This window comes from Ctenocephalides felis, unplaced genomic scaffold, assembly GCF_003426905.1.
Source record: "Ctenocephalides felis isolate EL2017-DRISC unplaced genomic scaffold, ASM342690v1 CF-g0.4_SCAFFOLD_00845, whole genome shotgun sequence".
Lineage (NCBI taxonomy): Eukaryota > Metazoa > Arthropoda > Insecta > Siphonaptera > Pulicidae > Ctenocephalides > Ctenocephalides felis.
This window is the reverse complement of record NW_020536999.1, coordinates 93,873,599-93,879,689: the sequence shown is the minus strand read 5'-3', so window position 1 is coordinate 93,879,689 and position 6,091 is coordinate 93,873,599.

Genomic DNA, 6,091 nt, shown 5'->3' with positions numbered 1-6,091 from the left:
AAACATTTTCTCAGATAAAAATTGTCTAAAGCTATTGCTTATATTTTTAAAATTTTTATAAGGTCGTATACTCTCATAATAAATTACCTGTAAGATTTTATTTCTTCGATAAAATTATTAGCAAAAATATTTTATCAAATTCTACACAAAATAGTTAAATAACATATCATATTTCTACATCAAAAAATGTCACAATTCGGCGCCAAAATTTTGTAAAAATCTGTATTCTTCTAATAAAAGTCTGACTCAAATTTTTTCTTCTAAAGTAATCCGAGTACTTAATTTTATCCGGAAGTATCTATATATATTTTTTTTCAAAGTTTTTTCTCCTTGAGGTCATGTGTTACGTCAATTTTTTTTTCATTCAGAAATTCTAAACAAGTAAATATACAATGTGAGGTCTTGTCTAGACGAGGAGACCCTCAGAGGGTCTATGTACCTCTAGTTGTAATAGAAACTTATGTAATTCTGAGTATTAAATTTTTTTTTTTTTTTGGTCGTGCGTTTTTGCAAAATTTTGGTTGTAGATTGTGATATAGTTTTTGTAGCTAAGTTTAAGCACAAAATGCATAAATAAAATAAATATACTGCTTTGATCAAAATAATTATAAAAAAATGCTGAATTTCAGACAAGTATTAAACAATAAGGACAATTTAAGGTTATATTTTTAGTTTTTGTTAAATATGGTAAAATTTTTGAAAGATTCGATATAAATTTTGTTATATTTTTGAAAAAAAAATGGCACAAGATGTATAAATAAAATAAATATATATACTGCTTTGATCAAAATAATTATAAAAAAATGCTGAATTTCAGACAAGTATTAAACAATAAGAACTATTTAAGATTATGTTTTTAGTTTTTGTTAAATATTGTAAAATTTTTGAAAGAGTTGATATATGTTTAGTTATATTTTTGAAAAGAAGATAAAATTTGGCACAAAATATAAATAATATAAATATGTTGCTTTGAACCAAATAGTTATAAAAAGTTGCTTAACTTAAATAAATAAACGTTGCAAAATTTTTGGAAAAGTTGATATATGTATAATTATATTTTTGAAAAATAGATTAAATTTGACATAATATGTATAAATAATATAAATATGCTGCTTTGATTCAAATAGTTATAAAAATATTGCTGAACTTCAGACAAGTATTAAACAATAAGGACAATTTTAGTTTTTAGTTTTGTTAAATATTGTAAAGTTTTTGAAAGAGTTTATTTACGTTTAGTCGTATTTTTGAAAAGTAAATAAAATTCAGTATAAATTAGTTAAATAATATACAGAAGTCACTAATATAAAAATAATTTTAAAAAATGTAACGTTTCTTTAGGGTTGTTTTTTTATTTATCAAAATTTTTATAAAATTTGGTAATGGTTATTGGGAAATTGTTGTATTTTTGAAAAACCAATAAAATTTTTCAGTCATAGACCTTTATGTATTCAAGCACATACTTTGAGAAATTTTCAAAAATTTAAAAAAATGTCCTACAAATTAATACCTATCCATTTTTTTATCAATTGCTGGATTTTTTAAAGTTACTTTTATTTAAACAACGCAATATTTGAACAATGCTATCTCATATAGAATTTCATCATCTTTTCAATCCCATAATCTTATAAATTTGTAAATTATTATTATTATTATTTATTTATTTATTTATTTATTTATTAATTTTACAAGCCGTCGGCATAATATTTAATTTTATAATAAGGCTTAAGTCAATATTTTATAGGTTTAATATAATTTAATTAATTATTAGCTATTTTATTACTTAATTTATTTACTATAAACCTATTTATATTTACTTAATTATATTTTTTTTAAAATATAACTAGTTTGTTTGTTACAAGTGTTTTTAAAATTTAATAAGTAATTTTAATAAGCTTTACAATACTTTTACAATATTAACAAATTTTAGGTTATTTTATGATATTTTAACAAATCTAAGTATCTTATATTATTGTAATTATTATTATTATTAATATTATCATTATCATTTTAATTGTTATTGTTAAATATTTTTACAATTTTTTTTCTTTTACAAATTTTTAGGTATTTTGATGAAGGAAATATTTTGTTTCACAATTTTTAAGTGTTTTTAAATATAAGTTTTTGGTTAACTAATTATTAAGTATTTTAACAATAACAGTCAAATAAAAAATTAAAATTTTGTTTCACAATTTTAAAGTGTTTTAAATTATAAGTTTTTAGTTAACTAATTATTAAGTATTTATTAATTATTAAGTATATTATTATTATTATTGTTATTATTATTGTTATTATTATTATTATTATTATTACTATTATTATTTTTATTATTATTATTATATTATTTATTATTATTATTATTATTATTATTATTATTTTATTATTATTATCTACTATTCTATTATTGTTATTTGTTATATTTATTATTTTTCTAGTATTATTTTATTATTCAGAAATTTTATTTATATTATTCATTAATTTTATTTTATTATTATTGCTTATATTTTACATTAAATCATATTACGGATATTATTTTCATGTAAATTTATCCTTTGCTCTTTTATTTATTTAAATTTATATTATTATTTATAAATATTACTTGATGTTAATAAATTAACAGTTGTAATAATTATTGAAATTAAAAAAAAAAAAAATACAACTTTTTCAAAAATACTTTATCTTTTAATTCAAAAACTAAAAACTTCAAATATTTCTCACAGTCTATATGAATATTTTTCTAAACATGTTTATTAGTCGATGTCGCGAGCCAATAAATTCGAGTAGTTTACGACCTTTAATGAAAAAACCTTATTATTTCCTTAGAAAAAAATCAAAACACTTTCCACTTGAGTCTTTTAACATAAATATACAATTAGAAATGGAAATGGAACATATAGATAATATAAATATGTACTGAGATAATAAATATAGACTGGAGACGTCTTAGAATTGATTATAATAATAATATAAATAAATAGGAGAACATGGACTGTGAAATTAAAGTCAAAGTTTGAGTATTTGTTGTATTTATTTTTAATATTGCAACATACTTTTGTTGTTGCATGATGTTATAGAGAATTTTATTATCTTTACATTGATGTATAATAATATATATATAATATATATTTATATATAAATATATATATATATATAATATATATATGTCTTTTAACAAAGTTTAAGGATATTTTGCAAAAACTAAAAAAATGTCCTTTGGTATCATGACATGAGCTGTAGAATTAAAGTCAAAGTTTGAATATTTGTTTTAATTTGTTTTTAATATAGCAACGTGTTGTTGTTGTTGCATGATGTTGTAGAGAATTTTATTATCTTTTTATTGATATATAATAATATATATTTCTCATATCAACTCTTTCAAAAAATTTATAATATTTACCAAAAACTAAAAACCTAAAATTGTCCTTATTGTTTAATACTTGTCTAAAATTCAGCAATTTTTTATAACTATTTTGATCAAAGCAACATATTAATATTATTTATACATTTTGTGCCAAATTTTATCTATTTTCGAAAAATATAACATGTATCAACTTTTCCAAAAATTTTGCAATAATTACCAAAAATCTAAAAACATAACCTAAATTTGTTCTTATTGTTTAATACTTGTCTGAAGTTAGGCATTTTTTTATAAAAATTTTGATTAAAGCAACATTTTTATATTATTTATATATCTTGTGCCAAATATTATCTATTTTTCAAAAATGTAACGTTTATATCAACTCTTTCAAAAATTTTACAATATTTACCAAAAACTAAAAACATAACCTATAATTGTCGTTAATGTTTAATACTTGTCTGAAGTTAGGCATTTTTTTATAATTTTTTTTATTAAAGCAACATTTTTATATTATTTATACATCTTGTGCCAAATTTAATCTATTTTTCAAAAATATAATTAAACATATATCAACTTTTCCAAAAATTTTGCAATATTTACCAAAAACTAAAAACATAACCTAAAATTGTCGTTAATGTTTAATACTTGTCTGAAGTTAGGCATTTTTTTATAAAAAAAATTGATTAAAGCAACATTTTTATATTATTTATACATCTTGTGACAAATTTTATCAATTTTTCAAAAATATATGATAAGATAAATGTTTATTATCAACTTTTTCAAAAATTTTGTAATATTTAACAAAAACTGAAAACATAACCTAAAATTGTTCTTAGTGTTTAATACTTGTCTGAAGTTAGGCATTTTTTTATAAATATTTTGACCAAAGCAACAAATTAATATTATTTATACATCTTATGCCAAATTTTATTCAAAAAATCAAAAAAACCAATATCAATTCCTACAAAATTTTCATAATATTTGTCAAAAACCAAAAAAAACGTCCTCGGATCTCCTAGGCGCCACCTAGGTCATATTTTGTCTGTTCGACTGACATATTACTCAATAGTGATTTTTTTCGGGTCAGGGCTTTTAGAAAAATCGTCTGGTTAATTTCTTGGGGTCATGTAACAACCCAGAGGTCTAGACAGAGACCTCAGAGACTCCATAGGATATGTACAATTGGAGGAAAAAAAATAGGAAAAAAATTGTGTATAGAAAGTAATTTTAAACTTGATAAAACAAAATTTTTAGGTAATTTTTTGAGTCTTTTAATTTTTTTGTAAAAATAATTGTAGGTTTATTAAATTTTGAAAAAGTTAATAAAATTTAGCATAAAATTGTTAAACCATATTATTTTGTTTCTATATCAGAAATAATTTAAAAAAATGTCTAAAGTGTAGACAAATATTAAACACTAAAAACTAATCAAAAGTGATTTTTTTAAGTTACTGTTAAATATTGCAATTTGTTTTGAAAGAGATGATATAAGTTTAGTTGTATTTCTAAAAAGTAGACAAAATTTAATATAAATTAGTTAAATAATATGATATACAGTAGTAGCTATTATAAAATAATTTGAAAAAAAAATCTAAAATTACGACTTATATTAAATGTTACATTTGTTTATGGCTGTTTTTTTTAGTTTTTAACAAATTTTCCTAAATTTTTGTGAAAGTTATAATTGTTTGTTTGTATTTTTGAAAAGCTAGTAAAATTTGGCTTAATATAAATAAATATTATTATTTTGTTATTGTATTAAGAATAGTGGTAAAAAATTGACAAAATTTAGACAAAAATTTAATATTAAAAAATTTGTTGATACAATTTTTTAGTTTTGGATAAATAATGTAAAATTTTTGAAAGTTTAGTTGTATTTTTGAAAAGTAGATAAAATTTAGTATAAATTAATTAAATAATATACATTCGTAGCTATTATAAAAATAATTAAAAAAAATCTAAAATTAAGACTTATATAAAATGTTACATTTGCTTATGGTTGTTTTTTTTTAGTTTTTAACAAATTTCTCTAAATTTTTGTAAAAGTTATAAATGTTTATTTGTATTTTTAAAAAGCTAAAGTAAAATTTGGCTTAATATAGATAAACATTATTATGTTTTATTGTATTAAGAATAGTTGTAAAAAATTGACAAAATTTAAACAAAAATTTAATAACAATTTTTTTAGTTTTTGACAAATATCTACATTTTTGTAAAAATATGTATAAGTTTATTAGTAATTTTAAGAAATTGATAAAATTTAGCATAAAATTATTATTATTTCAAGTTGGACAAATATCTCAAAATTTATTTTTCAAGTTGGACAAATATCTCAAAATTGTTGTAAGAATATGTATACGTTCATTTATATTTCCAAATAGTTGATAAAATTTAGCATAAGACTGTTAAATAATATTGCTTTGTTGCTATATAAAAATAATTTCAAAAAATTGTCAAAATTTAGACAAAAATTTAATATTAAAACATTTGTTGATGGCATTTTTAGTTTTTGATAAATATTTATATATTTTTTCAAAAAACATGTTTATGTTTATTAATATTTTAAAAAAAGCTGATAAATTTAGCATAAAATTGTTAAATAATACTAATTTGTTGCTATACTAAAAATAATAATAAAAAATTGGTAAAATTTAGACGAATATTATACTAACATAAACAACGAATTTTAGTTATTTGTTAGATTTTGACAAATATAGTTGTAAAAATTCTTATATT